General features: G+C 38.3%; 1 protein-coding gene across 1 annotated transcript in view; it reads right to left on the bottom strand.

Moving 5' to 3' along the window:
• Positions 1-20464, bottom strand: part of tbxa2r.L (thromboxane A2 receptor L homeolog) — a 54230-nt gene extending 33766 nt beyond the window's left edge. The window contains 1 exon segment of the mRNA NM_001093555.1: positions 20327-20464. The gene's annotated coding sequence lies outside the window, so the exon portion shown is untranslated.
• Positions 20465-21540: the final 1076 nt, after the last annotated feature.

Below are 21540 nucleotides of genomic sequence, written 5' to 3'. Positions count from 1 at the left end.
AGGTCCATAATTTTTTTTGCCTCAATTTCTCCATTACAGAACAAAATTTTGCAATGTATTAGTTCTTCATCTAAAAAGGTGGCCATACATACATGGTTTTGTAAGATATTTGGTGTATGTATGGTGGGAGACAAGGTGACCAATATCCGCCAAGATGGAAAATTGAAAATTGGCAAGGGAATTGTCAGAATTGTGTTGATGCCATTATAATATATACGTTTTTAAATGTACAAGTAACATTCCCAGAGTTTCCCAGGAATCTTATATTTTCAGTCACACCCAACATCAAATCATCAATATCAAAATATTTCCTGTGAATATTAATTCCATTCACTGTTTACTGTACAAGTCAAAAAAGTTGCAGGGTAACACTTTTAAGATGAAACATAACAAAAGTCACGTAAATAAATACCTCAGCTTGAAAATGTAAATAAATACCTCAGCTTGAAAATATGAACTGAGGCAGTATACCCTATATTTCAACTTTTGTTCAATTAACAGGGCTTGTGCTGAACATGCTTTTTGTCTATCAAGTCAACAGACAAATCTGAAATTGAAAGTAAAGTCACAATCAAAACAAATGCAAGCAGAAGCCCTCTATATAAACTACTCACTCTCTTCCCCCAGCTGCAGCCCGAGAAAATGAGTGATTCATTATACGGAGGGTCTTAATGGCCTGATGATATGTTTTGATTCTTCTTATACGAACCGAAAGTAGACTGGTTTAATCAGTGGTGTAACACACTAGTAGCCCTTAAAGGAGAACTAAAGGTATAATAGCTGAGGGGAGTTGCCATAATGTTCAGGCCCGGATTTGTGGGAAGGCCACCTAGGCCCGGGCCTAGGGTGGCAGGATTTTAGGGGGGCGGCATGCTGCCCAACCACACCCACATTGGTTCAAAAACACTGGGGATGCGCAGGAGATACAATCTCCATGAAAATTTGCATGAATAAAGGGTAGGGGACAGGGGGGACAAACGGCAGTGGGCCTAGGGGCGCCTAGTAAATCCTGATACCCCGGGGATGATGCTCCTGTTAGCAGAAAACTGCACCTGGGATATTTCTTGCATTTTTAAATGCTTTCCATTAAAATGAACATCCAACGGTTCAGACTAATTCAATGATAAAACAGAACTTCTCAACATAGAACTAATACTATATACAGCAAAAAAAAAGTTGTTTTAGAGATTTGTACCAGCCAAAAAACATAATGGTACAGAGTACAGTGCTCCTTTTGCACAATTTAGACATAATAGTAATAATACACAAAACAATGCATTTTATGAACATTGCTCAAAATACCAATACGCCAATACACAAAACTTTTATTACTAAATGTAGTGAGTGTTGGACGTGTGGTAAATCAATAAACATTGGGGTGACCGAAATATAAATTCTACGTGTTGCCTCTAGCACTTTTCTTTCAATTTTATTTAGAGGTACAAAATCTCATATTTGGTTTAGGATTTGACTGAATTGAGTTTTTACCACACAGCATTAAACAGTGTAGTGCCGATAGCAGTAAGTGATATAGAGCATCCTTGCATAAAGAGGTACAGAGCTCAACAGCAGTAAGATTAGTGACCCAGCAGTATCTCACAACAGTCTGCTCCTGACAAGTGACCCTTGAAAGTATTAAAACATTACTGCTCCCAACACATTCAACTACATCTCTCAGCATCAACTAGAATTTTAATTAGATCAGTTTTTAGGAGTAGCAAAACGTGAGAATTCAGTTACCTACTGATTTAAGGGTTGTAGCTCCTTATTCTGCTCCTGATGTGGGATTGCTGTTTTCTGGGTGCTAATAGCATCTGTTCTTTATAGGTCTTTATCCCTTTTATTAGAATTAGCTTGAGGATGATCACTGATAAAAGCTCTTCACAACACTGCTCAGATGGCTGCACCAACCAGCAGTAAAAATCATACCAGCCCCTTGGAGGGGTGGTGTAATATGAACAGAGAAAAGGGGATGCCCATCCCCTTTTGATAGTCCTGAAGCGTAAGGTACATATTTTCTGACTAGCTAAAACTGGAGATACTCAGGAGCAGCTCCAGGGTTGAACAAAAGCATTCAGTTTCGCATTTCTCATGGACATGGAAACAGCCTGAAGTTAGCACAACACTAAAAGACAAAAAACTATTTTATATGTGTTGCATGTGTACCTTCTATTCAGGGCCATGTCTGGAGCCGCAGAATTAACTGTTATTTAATATATATATAGTTATTTAATATATATATATATAGAACTGGCATATTCTGCAGTGTTTTAGAGAGATTTAATGTAATTCACATCAGTCCCTGCGCCAGTGAAGCTTAAAATCTAAGATCCTTATCACATATACACAGGGTCGCCATCAGGGGGGGACAGGGGTACAAGTGTCCCAGGCCCAGGCCTGAAGTGGGCCTGGCAGTGCTGCACTTTCAAAAGAGCCAGGCCCCCGTTGACATCGCCGAAGGCGTGCGGCCATCCGAACACCCGAAATGCGGAAGGCCAAAAAGCAGAACAGCCGAAGTCCCTAAGCAGTGAAAAGACCCGAAGCCACGAAAACAGTCGAAGCCAAACTCCGAAGCGGCAAAAAGACCCGAAGTCACAAAAACAGCCAACATTGAAGTCCTGAAGCAGCAAAAGACCTGAAGTCACGAAAACAGACAAGATTGAAGTCCTGAAGCTGCAAAAAGACCCAAAGTCCCGAAAGGAGGCAACATTGAAGTCCTGAAGCCATGAGTTCAATTCTACTAAACACCAATTTTTTTTAACTTGAAGGGGGGCCCTGACCACCAATTTTTTTTCCAGTTCACATAATAAAAACCATACTTTCACAATTGTACAATATCTCCATTGCAAATGTTTAAACATTATGTCTAAATGCGATACAGCTCAAATGTTGCTTACAATTGTATAATAGCATCATTACAAATGCTTATATAGTGCACCGAATTGTAATATAGCTCAAATATTGATTACTGAACCGGATAAAAAAAAAAAAAGAAAGAGAAGATAAAAAAAGAAAAGAAGAAAAGCAAGAAAAGAAAAGGAAGAGAAGAAGATAGATCCCCCACTCCACACAGTATATAGGTAAAGCATAGCCCAAAATGCTACCCATTATAGCTCCACAATATTATTGGAAGGCAAACTGTTTTGTAATTATATACGTTTTCCAGGGTGTCCAAATTTCTGTAAAATTATCCATATTATCCTTGGGACAATTCCACCATATATGAATTAATGAGCCAATATCATCGCAACCACGAAAACAAAGAGGTGAATGCAGCTGTGAAATTCATGTTTTCTTTGAGGCGTCATATACCATCTGGTCATGAGCTTATATGAAAGTTCTTTAAGCGCCACATTCTCAGACACTTTCTTAGTAGCCATCCAAATTTTATTCCATCCATTGCTAGGAAGCTGTATCGATATATCTCGTTCCCATGCGGTGCAGTAAACTGGGTTAGCCTTAAAAGTGGTTGAGAGCATCTGAGTATAAAGTGTGGAAATCACACCTCTAGTAAGTGGAGAAATTTTGCATAATGCTTCAAAAATGGTGTTGTCCTGAGATGACACATTGAGTAGAAGACCCTGCACAAAATGTCGGACTTGAGCATAAACATAAACTTCAGAATCCGGAAAATCATATGTAAACTGCAACAATTGAAAAGACTTCATGTGATAAGGACCCAAAAGAGAGTGTATCGTGCATAAGCCATTTCGCGTCCATTTTTCAAAAAGCTGTGCTTGCAGCACTGGTGCAAAAGAAGGATTACCCACAATAGTTTGTTGTAAAGAGATAGGTTTACACAATAAATAACGGTATTTACATGCATCCCAAATCCGCAGAGAGTGTTGTACAACCAAATTATGAATTCCAAACTTATTTCTGTCCCTACGATCTGCCCACAAAAGATTGTTAGTCATTAAGGGATAACAATCCTGAGCCTCCATCTCAACCCATATCGTAGTAGTCAATGGAAGTTGCCATTTGACCAACTGGCCGATCTGTGCAGCCTTATAATAAAGCAGTAAATGTGGGGCCCCTAAACCTCCAAGTATTGGTTTACGATATAGTACCTGACTTGACACCCTAGGTTTCTTATTGTACCAAATATAAGACAATAACTGCTTCTGCAAATACGCAATATCTTTCAATGGGACAGCTATTGGCAAAACCCGAAAATAATAAAGCAATTTCGGGAGCCAAGTCATTTTAATTGCACATAAGCCATGAAATTGAGTAGCGTTTCCAACATTCCAATAACTTCAGCAAATGCCTGATTAAAGGCTGGTAATTAACTTTATAAAATTGTGAGTACCGTGGCGCAATTAGAACCCCTAGATATTTAATACTGTTAGAACATAATATTAAGTGGAAGTTCAAGCGTATTAATGGGAGCGTAGAGTCAGACATATTAAGACCCATCATTTCAGACTTATGTGGGTTTACTTTCAAACCAGAATAGCTATAATATTGGGACAAGAGTGCAAAAAGAGTAGGGAGAGCCGTTAAAGGCCTAGATCAGGGATCCCCAACCTTTTGAACCCGTGAGCAACATTCAGAAGTAAAAGGAGCTGGGGAGCAATGCAAGCATGAAAAATGTTCTTGGGGTGCCACATAAGTGCTGTGATGGGCCATTTAGTAGCCCCTATGTGGATTGTCAACCTACATTGAGGCTCTGTTTGGCAGTATACCTGGTTTTTATGCAACCAAAACTTGCCTACAACCCGGAATTCAAAAATAAGCCCCTACTTTGAGGTCACTGGGAGCAACATCTAAGGGCTTGGTGAGCAACATGTTGCTCGCGAGCTACTGGTTGGGGATTTCTGGCCTAGATAGTGTCAGCAATAGGTCATCAGCATACAAACTGATTGTGTATTCCTTTCCACCTTTCCAATGATAACCAGAAATGTTAGCATGCGATCGAATCATTTGCGCCAATGGTTCCATTACCAGCGCAAATAAGAGCGGTGACAAGGGACACCCCTGGCGCGTACCATTGCTAATAGGAAACCGTTCCGACAGATGACCTCTAACCTTAGTACGAGCAGTAGGATTAGAATAGACTCGTTGAATTGCTTGTAAAAATTTCCCAGTTATTCCAAATTTTTGTAAAACCGCATACATATATGACCATTGCACAGAATCAAAAGCTTTCTGAATATCGAGGCTAACTATCAATAACGGCTCTTTAGTTTTATTAACACGCTGGACAACATTGGTCATCCTCCTAATGTTATCGGCCGCATTACGTGTGGTAATAAGCCCTGTTTGATCAGGATGTATCAAATGCGGTAAAAATGATGCTAACCTAGCTGCTAATATAGAAGTGAACAATTTTAAATCCACATTAATCATAGAAATAGGTCTATAATTGGTATACTGATGTCGATCAGTGTGAGGTTTCGGTATAGGGGATACAATAGCTTTCATCATTTCCTGGGGAAGGGCTGCCCCCTGCATAATGTTATTAAAGGCTGCTACTAGATGAGGGATCAACAACGTCGAAAAATGTTTATAAAACTTTGCTGTATATCCATCAGGACCCGGAGCCTTATTATTTTTAAGCTTTTTGATTACCTGTTCTACCTCCTCCTCTGTAATAGGTGCGCTCAAAGACAAATTTTGCTGATGGTCGATACGGGGTAACTGCAATCGGGCCAAATCTGCGAGACATTTGTCCATATCTGGAGCAAATGGTTGATTATATAAAATGCTGTAATAACTCTGAAAAACATTTGAAATGCTTGTAGGATCTGAAACTGGATGACCTGTCTGATTAAAAATAGAGGAGATAGGTGGCCCCTGTTCATCTATTTTAAGTCGTTTAGCAAAATGAGTGGAGGCCTTGTTCGAAAAAGCATAAAATCTATGTTTGGTCCACTTAATACTTTTTTCAGCTTCAGTAAGTTGCAAATCCGCCAATTCACGTTTCAATATCTGTATCTCTGCAGTATTTTGACCGGGACTGCCAAAACAATATGTTAATTTTCTAGTTAACTGATTTATCTTTTGTTGTCTAATTCTTTTAGTGTATGTTTCGATTTTAATAAGATGGCCTTGTATAAAAGGCTTAAAGGCTGCCCATATAATGGGAGATATATCAGATGTACAATTATGTAAAAAAAAAGTTTTGAGGAGTTTAGGGAATTTAACAGTAATGACTCATTAAGGGACCATAACCGAGTCGGGGGGAGTGAAGGTGCCATCCGGATCACCATAGTACAAACATTATGGTCAGACCAACCCACTGAAATAATGTCAACCTCCTGAATCTGTGGTATAAAATCAGAATGAGCTAAAATATAATCGATCCGAGAAAGCGAGTCATGTACAGGGGAATAATATGTGTATTTGGTGACAGTGGGATTGACATATCGCCAAGTATCTATCAACATTAAGGACCCTAGAAGACGCTTAACTGCTTTAGACGCTTCCCTAGAGTGTACTGTCAAACTAGAGCGGTCTAACGATGCTTGCAATACTATATTAAAATCCCCTGCAAGTATAAGTTGCCCTACAGTGTGGCACTCTAACGTATAAAGAAAATTTACCAAAAATGCATTTGGAGAGTCATTAGGAGCATATATGTTAGCTAAAGTAATCTTTCTCCCGTTATAACTTCCCACAACAATAACATATCTGCTGTCACGGTCCCTTACAATATGATCAATATGAAATGGTAAACCTTTTTTAAAAAAGATTGCAACTCCCCTAGTTTTGGATTCATAAGTGGTATGTACAACCTGCGAATACATTTTATCAAAATATTTGGGTATATCACCAATTGAAAAGTGAGTCTCCTGCAGCATAACCACCTCTGCACGTATTTTCTTATAAAATTGAAATGCAGCTCTCCTTTTAACCGGGCTATTGAACCCTTTAACATTATGTGAAATAACGGTCAAATTTGCCATAATATCACAGGTACCATACTGCTAATAGAGAGACTCTTTCGAGAAAAAACAGCAGTTAACCTTTTAGAGCGGGGGATCAAAGTAAGAAAAGAGAAAAAGAGAATAAAGAGAAAACAAACCAAAAAGAGAAAGAATAACAATAAGCTTACATAAATGAACTGTAACCATAATGCCCACATCATGCCTCGTGCAATGTCCGCAAAATTTTTTTTAGCAAACAAGCCTTGTCGAGGCTGCATCCAGCCCATGAGAAACAACAGCAAAATCATTGCTTGTACTGGTAGGCTGTGGGAAAAAACAGTGGCACCACAGTTTTTTTTAACTTATACGGGGGCCCTGACCATCAATAACTTTTTAACTTGTGTGTGGGGGGGTTACCTTTTTTAGCACTGATGTCTTTGTGGTCTTTTAACTGTTGTGTGGAGTGGGCGGGATGTGGTCGGGGCCCCAAAAATTTGTTGTACGGGGCCCCGTGATTTCTAATGGCGGCCCTGCATATACACATCGGAATTAAAGAATAAGTAAACCTTTTTTTTCTACCGCTAAAATTACTCTAAACAGCCCAGAGAATAACATACATCTCTTCCTGTATACAGTTTTATTTTGTTTCTCTATTACAGACCACACACCAAGGCTGGAACTAGGGTTAGGCAGTAGAGGCACCTGCCCAGGGGTAAACAACAGGGGGGAGCTCTGGTCAGGTACCTCTTCTGACTACCTCTTCTTCTGAATATGTCAATTCTGTGTCACGCTAGGTTTTAGCACTCCTTGCTCTATACAATACCTAACACTACTAATAAGCTGCTGGAGCAAGGAATGCTCTCATTGGCCTATGTGGCAGGTAGTTTTTTTTTATTTCACTAAAGGGGAAAAGCTGATTTACTAAACCATATCAGCTACACTGCCAGGATATGCACACACAGTTAGGGGTTATTTACCAAGGCACTGTGCAAAAAAAATTTGTATTTAGGCTGCCCCTCCCTTCGATTACCACAGGAACCAACTTAAAAATTGAGCAATAAAATATAAATGATTTCAGAGTTTGTGTTAAATTGATTTCCTGAATTTTATCCAAGTATTTAAGAGATTCAGCAACAGCAAACAGAATGTCTCAGGCCGACAAATCCAATCCATCTGTGCAGAAAAAGTCACCTCATGTTATTTCGCAAACATAATATTTCATAGGAATTTTTCCAACCCTACTTCTTGCAAATGTACTTTGCTCCAAACATATTTGTTAACATGAGTCAACAAATGTTTATTGCAATAAAAAGGAGAACTCTGAGAACTAGGCACGCATGTATAATTCTGTGCTTTTTATTTTTTATTCATTTCTTTAAAAGTTTTCAATAACTATTAAAAAAAATAGGATTGCTTAAACAAAACATATGGGATGACACAAAATTTAAGAAGAAAAAAATACAAAATAATATAAAATATCTGTGAGGCAGATAATTTGATTACTAGGGCATAGAGAACCCCTCTGCATAATAAACTTCTGTTTATATGCTGGCCAAAAAAGTTACAGCAAGGGCTGAATGAAGGGACTATTCACTGTTAATCTAATAACATACCTTGCAAGGACTATGCATTGAGTAGCTTCAGTTTCCTTCTTTGCTCTATTTAGGTCAAGACGTAAAAGTGTTAAGAGTAACTTGGGCAACAGGCAAAAAGCAATAACAGACACAAAGTTTGTTTAGCACAAGCCCTATTCATTGCACTTACATTGAATAAGGGGGTACACTACCTATTTAAATGCTTTATCCCTCCACTACCCACCCTTTTTCTTCTCCTCCCTTTATTACCTAGGCCAATTTTTGTTTAACTACACAGTATTACAGACCTCATTCCAAGTTACAGCATAACTTTAGTGACAAGTATTTCCTCATTCAGTTCTAAATGTGAGAAGGACTGAGATGCAGAGGTAATCTTGATGGATCTGTTTTATGGGATAACTGATTCCTTAAGTCTTTTTTAATTTACTAGTATACCAAGGAAAAAGATCTTGAGTATATTTGAATTATGGCATGCCATCCCATGTTGTGTACTGTATGTCTTGTGTCATTGGTTATTATGTGTATTATTAATTAGTGCACAGTGTCTTTAATGTTGCTAAGCATTCTGGGTGAAGCTTTGATAAAACAGGAAGTGACACAGCACCCTGAATAAGCAGTTAGTGAAAAGTACATCAATCTAATCAGGAATCAGAGAATGGGTGTAATTGACACAAATGATCACAACGGAGGCTGAGAAGCTATGATACAGTGGATAATGTACCCCCTATTGCTATTTATAAAGATATCATATGACACAGAGGAGTGGAAGGCCACGTAACTCTGAGGTGACTTTTAATATCTTTATACATTTTAGCAGGGGATACATTATTCTTTATAAAATACATATATATGTGCTAACTGAATATACAATATAATTTCTCAATGGTGACTGTGCAGTTATACAGCTATACACTGAGCTGAGGCCTGTGGACATCAACCACATGTGACTGTGATGAAAACATCTGCCGTTGTGATCAGTGTATTGCTGCTGGATTAACAATTATAAGATGCCTATTACCTTTTGTGCTGATATGTTTTTAAAGGGAGGTGCCCTCTGATATGCACTTTAGATTTTAAATACACTAACATGTTTTAGGGCTCTTAGAGATAGAGCACATGCATATACCCCCCAACTGTACCATTTTTCATTGGACAGTCCCAATTTTGACAGCTCAGCCAGCAGTCCCAGTTTCTTACTGAAATGTCCTGAATTTCCCTGTGATCTCCTGCACTGATGCCAGAAAAAGATACAGAATTCCTAAAACTTAATTAAATAAGAGGCTTTTTGGCAGAGGACCCAGAAATACTTAGCACCTGCACTTACATAATTTGTAACTATTTAAGATAAAAAAAGATCAGCTTTCCCCATATAAATGGGGCCTTTAAAGGGGTGGTTCACCTTTACTTTAACTTTTAATACATTATAGAATGGCCAAATCTAAGGGGCAGATGTATTAAGGGTCAAATATAGAGGGTTAATTAACCCTCGATTTTCCACTGGCAAATTAAAATCCTTCGACTTCGAATATCAAAGTCGAAGCATTTTGTGCAATTCGTTCGATCGAAGGAATAATCGTTCGATCGAACGATTAAATCCTTCGAATCTAACGATTCGAAGGATTTTAATACATCGATTGAAGGATTATCCTTCGATCAGAAAAAACTTGGAAAGCCTATGGGGACCTTCCCCATAGGCTAACATTGACTTCGGTAGCTTTTAGGTGGCGAACTAGGGGGTCGAAGTTTTTTCTTAAAGAGACAGTACTTCGACTATCGAATGGTCGACCAATTTTTAGTTCGAATCGTTTGATTCGAAGTCGAAGGTCGTAGTCGAAAGTCAAAGTAGCCAATTCGATGGTCGAAGTAGCCAAAAAAAACATTTGAAAACCAAACTATTTTTCCTCTATTCCTTCACTCGAACTTAGTGAATGGGCCCCTAAGTAATTTTTCAATTGGTCTCTATTATTTATTTTTTATAGTTTTTAACTTATTTTCCTTCTTCTTCTGAGTCTTTCCAGCTTTAAAATGAGGGTTATTGACCCCATATAAAACACAAATGCTCTGTAAGGCGACAAATTTATTGTTACTGCTACTTTTTATTACTCATCTTTCTATTTGGCCCTCTCCTATTTATATTCCAGCCCCTTATTCAAATCAATGCACATTGCTAGGGTAATTTGGATCCTATCGACCAGATTGCTGATATTGCAAACTGGAGAGCTGCTGAATAAAAAGCCAAATAACTAAAAAAAAACAAATAATAAAAAATGAAAACCAGTTGCAAATTATCTCAGAATATCCCTTTGTACATCATACTAAAACTTAATTTAAAGATGAACAACCCCTTTAAAAACCTTTCCCTTAGCTAAAATAGCATCTGCTGCACAGATGGAACAATCATATTTTTGCACAATTTAATGACCTCCTCTTTAATCATACCATCAGCATAAATAAGGCCACTGAAAAGTATACCAGCAGCTGATCATTTAAAATGTCAGGATATAAATTCTAAAAGCAAGGTCTACACATTTTAAAAGTTATAATTAAACCGTAGATGGTTTTCTTGGCAGCATGTACTGTACATATAAGGAAGAGTTAAGAAATGGCCACTAATATTTATTGTTTTTGCAATAGCTTAAAGACAATCACATTGATCCATGTTTTCCTTAAAAGCCCTGGGATTCATCCTAAAGTGCTTCAGAATGTACAAAATGCAGTGTTTGAAAGAAACCTAAAGGAGTGACAAGCATGGGAAAGAACCAACAGTCTCAACAGAAAATATTTCATGAGCTAAAAATAAAAGTATTCTGTTCATTAATATTATTGCACATCATTCTTCGACACAGTGAAATTCTTTAGTGTAGCAATATGCTGATGTTTATATGTAGTGTACAATTTAATAAACGTTTAGGGCCAGATTTACTTAGTTCGAGAGAGTTTTTGATATATATTCGAGTTGGTATTTGTAAATTCGATATTTATTAAACTGACCTTTGCAAAATTGGACTTTTCGAATACGAACTTCAAGGACCTGGAAACATGAGACTCGAAAATAGAATCCAGAAAAATCTAATGTTTAGACTCAAACTCGATTATCAACATTTATCAAAATTCTATCAATTTTTCTAAAGAAACTATTTCTTCTCCAGTTTTGACATGCAGAGTTTCCTGACCCACTCCGAAAATTCAATATTCGAGTTTTTAAAACTGGAAAACTCGATTAAGGCTATCTGTCCAGGAAATGGTTAAAGGAATGATGATAAATACTGTATTACCAATCCAAACTCTCACTTGATGCTATTTTAGCTGTTTAAAATAGAGTGGAGTTAAAGATGGCTAACCCCTAAACTGACACTTTTGATCTCCATACCAATAATTGCTTGGCAAGAAAAGGCAGCAACAGACAGAGGAGGAGCAGCAGCACCAGGAGCAATATGCCCTTCTGATTCCTGCTACAATCGGGCAGCCTCGTCAGTTCAAGAGGTGTGTCCACAATGCCACTATCCTGCATCAGTCAGCTCTCCATGACCTCTTCACCAGACCAGAAATACCAGAGGGCTGGCTTGTTGGTAAGTTATATGTTTCCTTTTCTAGCAATAGTGCTTAGCTATGTTTCTCTTTCTTGAGTATTTGGCACTGATTTTTTTCCCAACTTGGAACTGAAGTGGTAACTCTGGTAAAGTGGGGGTTTGGTGCGTGGCTAGTTCAAAAGTAATATTTGCGTGTGTGTTTTTCTTGTAGAATCCCTCTTCTCTTGTAGAATCGCTTGTTCTCTTGTCCCAACTTGGAACTGAAGTGGTGACTCTGGTAAAATGGTGGTTAGATATATACCCTGAAAAATCATGTACTTGCACTGCATGTTTCAAATGATATTACCCATGCTTATTGACTTTTTGTACAGCACTTAAAAAGAAACAGAGACAGTTTTTGTTTTTGTGGGTTTACTGATGTTTGGCAAAATATCACACATTTGGTAACAATAAAAAAAATAATGTATTCATGACAAAAGTTTACTTGTTTATTGAACACCACATAAACATTTGTATACTCAATATAAATATGTACCCTAGCTGCACGGTCGTACTGTGATTGCGCGTACTATTTTTTTTTTCCGCAATTGCGCATGTGCACTGGGGGTTTTTTTTGCCGCGATTTCACATGTGCATGTTTTTGCGCATGAACTGTTTTTTCACAGCGACATGAAGATCATTTTTGCAGGGAGTGGATCTGGGCCAGCGGGGCCCACAAGAGCCGGACCCACTAGGTTTTTCCCGGGTCCCATCCGCCCTGTTCGACCCTGACTAGCTGTAAGATACTGGAGGAATGCAGTCTCAACATGCATTTCAATTTGTAGCAACCCCCATTGACCAATTAAGGGCAGAGTTTTACAAAGGGTTTAGTGGGTTACTGGCAAGCATTTCTTGAGCAGCCTCAGGGGGTGGAGGAGGACCACCAGAAGGGCCAGAAACTTGACCCTCAGCAGAGCCCTCTGGTTGGCGAGGCTGGGTTGCCAGCATCCACAATGGATGATCAAATTGATGTCACTTAAGTGACCATCTATTTGAGCCATCCATCGTCTCATCCAAAGATCCTGGCGGGGCTGCATCGCCTCCATGAGCCATGGATCCCCCACAGGTGGCTCACGTGGTCGACGTCCTTCAACCTGTGCTTCTCCCCCAATCACAGAGCAGTAACACCTGCAGCAGGAGTAGAGGCAGCAGGTGCAACAGTATTACCTAAAGAATAAGAAAAACATTTATAAGTAAATAACCCATAACAAACAAATGGTTGAGAATTAAATTGCCCAAGCTAAGATTTGAACATTAGATTTGGGTGTGTTTTTACATGTTAGGGTGGGGTGGCCAATAACATGCCAACATTGGAGTGGAAAGATACCATAAATCTGTAGCTCACAAAAATCGGGTCTCTTTGGAAATAAACATGGACTGTTCATTTGTTTAAGGGCATAAATAAAATAATAATAAGGACTAGTTCTAAGAAAAGTATTTTTTAAATTTTAAAAGCTACAGCGTCGGATTAACATTGAAGAGGCACAACCCTCCCAACAAAAGATAAGCTTGCATAAGGCAGTAGGTAAATGTGGTCTGCATATTTGTCATCTTAAATCACAGACACACACAAAGAAAGGAAGGGGTTATTAGTTATAAACATTTATCTTACGTCTGGGGGGCAGCACAGGAAGCCTGGGTGCTGACTGGATGCAGGGTATAGCTCTGCGTTCTGGAATGTAAAAAATTACATTAGTAATCCTCTAAACAAGTTGAGGAAGTGACTACATTGTCCAAAAACATTGAACATGCCTCTACCGTGAGCTTCCAGGGCTTGATCATCATCTTGATCTTCATCATCAGCTTTGTAAGGAATTGTAAGTGTGTTTGGCACATAGCCTGGTGTGGAGACATTCCCCTCCACTACCAAAATATTTTGGTATTCCAAATACTAACTCAGTTTCTTGGAAGAGCAAGGGAAATGGAATGGTAAAAGTTATAATACAGGACACAATGCCATTGTTGGAAAGATGCAAGCAGGAGATAATGCAGTATATGACAACACAGCTGCTCTAAGTAAATACAAGGTCTAGGCGCTGTGTGCTGCTTGACAAATCACTTTGCAGATTAAAGGAAACTCACTTTCTAAATATTTGTGCTATGTTGGGGAAATTCTTATAAAAAAATGTTTGCCATTTTATAGATGTTACCTCTGCGCTTAAACAACTAGCAGAAATGCCAATTTTGTATATAAAAGAGAGAGGACCTCCCCAAGTGCAAATCAGGAGTAAGATTTAAAAAAGAGTGAACTGCATAATGTGAAATTACAGATTTGGTCAAATGATAGGGATGTCCCAAAAATGGACTAAGACATTTTTGACAAAGTGCATTTACATCTCCAATCTGTGTCCTGGTATTCACCCTCCAACACACCTCTTTGCCCATTGTTGTCTCCAGAAGCCGGCACTCATAGGGCTTCAGCCTGAGTAGAGGGAGAGGCCCTCTGACAGACTTCTGGCCTTTTGTTCTCCTTGTGGCCAACAATACACACCTTCAGGTCACTGAAGCGCTTATACACAGGAGGCCCTTCTCTGCATATAGTGTTTACAGCATTCACTCTGTCTGCTACCTGCTGCCAGAGTAATTTTCTCCTGGCAGCATAAATGCGATGAGACTGAGCCCCAAACAACACGTTCCATCGCGCCAGCACTTCCTCCAACGGTGCTGCATTCGCGCCACTGGTAAATCTGGGCGCCAATCTTCAGCTGGGGTCCTCATCCCCTTCCTCTCCTTTGGGCCCTCTCCTCCTCCTCTCACCTGCTGGCCCCCTGAGACCCTGTATCCTCCTCTTCTTCCTCCTACCTGTGGCTCCCCCTCCCTGCCCTGGGGTCCTCCTCCTCTTCCTGCGTGGCCCCCTCCCTGCCCTGGGGACCCAGACTCCCACCTGCCCCCCTCCACTTCTTTGGTGCTGGAGAGCCATTCTCCTCCTCACTCCTGCACCTAGCCGTTTTTTGTATTCCTGTTATTTGGGCAGCTCAAAAAGTGCCTCCTCCACCCAGCCTAGCCAGATAGAAAGTAGTAAACCCATACTGTATAATGCCTTGCAAAAAAGGGATTCAGTATCTTGACTAATTAAATTTTGTTATCTAATATTTTAAGTTTCAAGTCACTGAAAATGAATTTTTGTATTGTGGAATTTTAGTGCCAACCTCTGCTTTCTCTGCTTTTGCAGTTAGAGTGTGAATACTATGAATTATTATATCAAAACAAGGAGCATTTTGTTGTTGTTGTATTTTTAATTTTTATCAGTTTGCCTCTTGTTTTTCCCCTAAAAACTATTGATTTCACAGCGTGACTCTTGCATCAAGTTTTCTGACCACTAACCACGCTGTCGGATCAGTTATTCTATTATTTCATTGATTTGCCTAATTGTATTTTGTGATTTTTTTTTTATGTAATTTTATGCTTGCATTGTTGTTAGTTATGTTTATTTTAGCAATGCTTTGCAGTTTCACAGCTTGGAGTATAAATATATAATTATGCATTTTGGATTCGTCAGAATGCGTACTTTACAGAAATATATGATTTTGAGGGAATCTTTTTACTGTTTGGGGGTCTTTGGCACATAATACACAGTCTGGATTTTCTTCACTATTTTTATTTGGGGTTTGCATATGCTAGCTGCTTTGGTATATCTATGCATATTGGGCATCAAATTGATCAGTAGACCCTTGACATCAATTTTAGGGTGTTTTCCAATTGAATGTAAGAAATTGGGTGAGATAAATTTGGCCAATTACAATACTTTTAGGCAATTTTCAGAAATGTCATAAAAAAAACACTATTTTAGTGTAGCTTTGCAGTATGGTAGTTTGGAGTAGAAAGAAATAATTACCCATTTTGGATTCATCAGAATATGTACTTATATGTAAATAAAATATATGGTTTTGGGGGGTCTTTGTACTGTTAGGGGAGTCTTGCGGCACATAATATGCAGTCAGCAGGCTTTGTTCACTGAAGGCAAATTGACAGCTGAGAATTCATATTCACTATTTTAATTTGGGTTCTGCACATGCCACCTGCTTTGGTATATCTATGCATATAGGGCATCAAACTGTTCAGTAGACCCTTGGTGTTCATTTCAAGGGTGTTTTACCATTGTATGTAAGAATTTGGGTGAGATAAATATGCAAAATTGCAATATTTTTAGGTGATTTTCAGGAATGTCATAAAAACCTTTGCCTTTAGCATAGCTTTGCAGTTGGGTAGTTTGGAGTAGAAAAACCTGATTAATCATTTTTTATTTATCATGATGTGTACTTTCCAAAAATATATGGTTTCAGGGGTCACCATAATTTTTTGCAGCTTTTATCCCACATAAATCTGGCAGTGTTTATAAATCAGTGTAAATGTAAGCCACAAGGTAGATTTTGGGGTCTTTACATGCTATATACTACAATAAACCTATGTGCACTGGGTATCAAACTGTTCAGCTTTATATTTAAGATGTTTTATCTTTGTACCTAATAGTGGGAGATAATATGCTCCCAGAAGGAAGTTTTGAGGTGATTTTCATAAATGTCACTAAAATTGCCAAGTTTAGGAAAGGTTTGCAGCTTGGTGCTTTGGAGTAGAAAGACATGCATACCCAATTTGGATTCGGGGGAATATGTACTTTCCGAAAATATATGGTTTCTGGGGGTGAACATACTTTTTCCTACCTTTGCCCCCCAAAAATTGCAGTAAATGTGTTGTTTGTTGATCTGGAATTACAGAACTGATAGCTCGAATGCCACATACTTAGGCAAACATACATAATAAAACTGTTCAGCGGATTTCATATTAAGGGTGTTTTATCCTGGTACCTAATAGTATGTGGGAGATAAGATGCTGCAGGTGGAAGTTTTGAGGTGATTTTTGGAAATGTCACCAAAATTGCCAAATTTAGGAAAGGTTTGTGGCATTATAACTTTAGGAAATAATCACAGCTTGGCAATTTGGAGTACATACAAATATATGTACCCATTTTGGATTCACAGAATCTGTTTTTTCTAATAATGCATAATTTTCTAGGGTAAATCTACTGTTAGTGGAATGTTTGGCCTTGAAATGGTGTACTGCTTGGAGTTTTTGATCTATATAAGTGAGAAATCTCCATAAAACTTTATATATTTGGTATAGGCATTCAGCAGATATAGAACTTTCCAAATCTGCTGTGTTCTTGTACATAAAATAAATTATGTTTGATATATGTGTTTGTTTTACAGGAAACATGATTTTTTGGGAGGATGTAATAAAATGTCGCAAAGAGCAAAACAATTTGCACAAATAAGAATGAAAAAATGTGCATTTCGCAATGTTGTATTCTTCCTTAAACTGTTATTGCATTGCACATTTCGAATTTTCATTGCGCATTGGCCACTTTTAATAAGTGCTTGGAGCAAACATAACTTTTTCAGTAAGTGTTATTACATTCATTTATTACATTTACACATTTATTACATTCACTGCTCACTGGCACAAACTAAAAAATTCACAAACCTTCTTCCACTGTCGGAAGTGGTCGCTAAGCAGTTTCCGGGTTCGCAAGAGCTATATTAAATTTGCGCAAAGCAAAATTTGTTTGCACAGACACATAACGTTTTATTCTGTTACCGACTTTTATTACATTCCCCCATTAGAAGCCTATATCTTTTTACAGAAGCTGAATTACTTCAAAATTCTAGCATATTTTGAAATCTTTGGTTGTCCTGACAAAAACAATATATTGTAAACGTAAAGACCCTCACAGGAAAGGCCCGTAAAATGAAAGAGTACAAAATGTTCAAAAAGGGTCTGGCAATAACCAAATCAGACAAAATCTGCTGGCTGTGAAATGCTTAAAGATGCAAATTCTGACAAAAACACTGAAGGGTTGAACTTCATTGACAGATATCTTTTGTAGTGTAGAGCACACTATCCTCAAAAGTAAAAAACACTTTTTATTGTTGCATTAAAAAAGCACAAGTGGCTGCTGTGTGATAGATGACTTATGCATTTTGGGAACACCCTTTAATCATAGGCTTAACAAGATGGCACTGTATTAAGTGTATAAACGAATGACTTGATGATATCTACTGAACAAAAGGCTCAAAAACAATGTGTACAATTTTGTTTGAAATATCTCAATATGAAAAAAATGTACAAAAATTTGTGACAGAGGGAGAAGAGACTATATAAATATTACATATATACAAATTATTACTCTATTAGAAAATACATGTTGTTGCAAAATGGACATACCCAAATATATAATTAATGGATGCCACGACATGTTTATTTATGTATGAGTCTCTCCAAGAAAATCAGACAGACCAACAATGGGCAAACTCAGGTACAAATTACAATTTACATATCAGATTATATACACTGTATGAAATATCCCATCTGGAATTCAAACCCAGAGGGGCATGTGTATTAAGTTCAAATATCCAAAAAGCTTCTCTTGAATTCATGAATCAATGGCTGCTGCCAGATCTGTGTCTGCTCTCTCCTTGCCTTCCTGCCTTGCCTTTTTATTTCTCAGCCACAGTTACATGGCATCAGCCTTGCTGTTTCCGGGTTGCCTGACTTTTGTATCATCCTCATTTGTCTGCCTATTACAATATGCTCCTACAGCCTAACTGGTTGCTTAAAACAACACTGTATTTAGATCTGGTGTCACAGAACTTTATTAGTTGAGGAGGTGAATTCTGTGTGTTATAACATGCAAAAAACATATTAAACTACTACAACACTATTACAAACTAGCTCCTAACCCCCAAAATAGCTGCAGGATAGATTATTTATTTTTAAATAGCAAATTAATGAATTTGTTATATTGGCACCCGAGGGCCACTCCTTTAAAGCTGCCACCCTAGGTACAGGCCCTCGGGTTCCAATATATAAATACAGCCTTGGCTGGAACCATGGAAAACAATGATGCTTGGGTTGGAGGTAGCATCAGGGTTTCCCAGGTTCAATAAGAGATGCTGTGCACAATTCAACCGAAGAGGCAAGAGAACTACAACCATGTTTGGAATTTGACTATTATAAGAATTTGCATGCACTATCCATTGCCTACATTTACGAGCACCTGAGTTCATAAATGTCTACTAATGTGTTTTAAATAAGTCTAGTAACAGAATGTTGTGTATTCTTTAAATTTATACCTTGGATTTCAGTCATAATGTAGAAAGAAAGGAAACACTACACAGCCAACGACATCAGCCATCAGGAAATAAACTACCTTATTTAAGCACAAGTGACAATAACATTAAAGTTAATTAAGTTAATCTTAGAGAAATCTTACACGTTGTTACCATACACTACACAGATATATTGTGAAGATAGTGAACCTAGTGCATGATAGTGTGTGATAGTGAAGATAATGAACATTAATTTCAAAACTTTTAACAGGCAGTTACTACGACACTTAGATTTTTTAGACTTATTCATAACATCAGCAGGAAAACCTCAGAAAAACAATTTGTTTATAGAAAAGCACATCCTAGCTTTTAATGTGCAAAAAAGGGGCAAGTGATTAACATGTACGAGACCTAAACATGCAACAATGAAAGTGTTCCGATTGCATCTGCTGGGAAATAGGGCAATCTTGCCACTAGCCAGAATTATGCTGGTAGAACCCACAATGTACTTTTTTTTTATAGACCCATACCTATTTTCTACGATTAACACACTGTTTGTGTGGTCATTGCATAATAGCTACATAGGTTCCTAACAAACAGGGATGATCAAACAGTTTCCACAAGGAATTTGGGCTACTGACTTGATTTGAGGCACACCATAGGCACAACCAATTCCAAAAACAGTTTAGCAGTCAGGGCAACTAAGGTTAATACCACACTGGCTGCCCAGGTGCAGGCACATTGTGCATATTTCAGCGTCAAAATGCATGCTTCGGAGCCAAAATCGAATCCATGTGCCTGCACCCAGTCTGACAAAGTGGCTCCAGGTGCAGTCACAGGAGAAGGCTGGTGCCAGCAGAGGGGCAGATTCTTGTCCTGTGTTTAATCTGAGAATATGAGAGCTAATTTACCAATAGCTACATCTAAGTTTCCTGATGATATTAGTGAGAGCTAGTACTCCAAGCCTAAATTAAAGAATTGTAAGGTCTTTTTTGAAGTGGGGCGTTTCCAGCATTTTTGAAAGTGAGAGGCAGCAATTAATAAACACTTAAATGTAAGAAAGGATAAGCAGTTTGATGAATAAATTGTTTCAGTGATTCATTTTTTTTAAATTGCCTTCGCTTGTGTCTTTACGCAACTAACTAGTATGTTTTTAATCGTTGAAAAAAAAATTCTTACAGTACCTTTGAAAGATCCCTGACAGTGCTTCAAATAGTCGTCTTAAGGGAGAGGGTAGGCTGCTGTGTCACGAAGCTCAGTGTGTTCGTCAGCAAGGCAAGAGCTAAGAAGTAATTATGACAGACACAGCCCTTCTGTGGGCTCAACGAGAGGAGAGTGTTGCAAAACTCCCATGTGAGAAAAATAAGTACTGAGCTCTAGTTTAGCTCTCAGACATCAGCTGGTGGTGAGTGGGAGGAATAGACCGTATTATGTAATGACATCCTCTGACCCAGTTATAGTTTACACTATTGAATTGATACCCCGCTCTTTTGTATTCAATGGTCTATTCAGGTTTCAGAACAACAGAACATAGACAACACCACACCACACAAATCAGAGAAAGTTATTGGCCGAACAGCAGCCTAAAATGATTAAAAAGCAGAGCAAAACAGCAGTGTTCCTACTCCTGACTGCTGTGACTGTGGGAGATCAGTGTCTGAGTCCAAATGCATTTCCTGTATCTTCCGCTGTGGGGCTGACTGGGAAAAGAATGTTGGTTAGAACCGTGCGGGAAAGTTCCCATCTTTAGAAACATGTAACTTTTTTGCAGAATACATGGATCTGTGTGTGGAGTAGATCCACTCTCCAAGGGTGCGAAGTGAGTGTTTCTGTTTGTTTCGAGAGAGAGAGAGAGACTTCTTTAATATTGTCCAGTTACAGATGTTCTAGAAGGAAGCATATATACATAGTATTCTGTCAACAACACAACCTAGTCTCTTGTGAAAACATTGAAGTCTAGCCAAATCCAAACAACTAGAACCTGAGATCATCTGTAACTGAGGACTATAGGACATGGCCATCATCAATATAACTAATAATCACATACAAAAAGTCAATATAAAGACTGGGTGATTGATTGCAACTATTTTTGGCATACCATCATGCCTTGTCTTGCAGAGAAAAAATACTTCTCTTGGAAGAAAACACTTGACCTTGATTCAGAACCACAATGGACTGTTGTGCTTTATGTTACCTTACTTATGGCTGCCATAGATGAAAGATTCCTCTGCAAGGAGTGCAGACCAAGAAGTATGCAGAAACCTTCATATGTATTCAATGCAAGGTGTGGCTATAACACCCAAAGTTAATCTCTTGATATAAATATACTCTATGTATATACAGCTAATCAATGCCTCTTGAATTCTCTAAAGTCAGTAATCCATAGCACTGTACTAAA

The sequence above is a fragment of the Xenopus laevis genome, chromosome 1L (genome assembly GCF_017654675.1).
Source record: "Xenopus laevis strain J_2021 chromosome 1L, Xenopus_laevis_v10.1, whole genome shotgun sequence".
Lineage (NCBI taxonomy): Eukaryota > Metazoa > Chordata > Amphibia > Anura > Pipidae > Xenopus > Xenopus laevis.
This window is presented reverse-complemented; position numbering and strand designations above follow the sequence as displayed.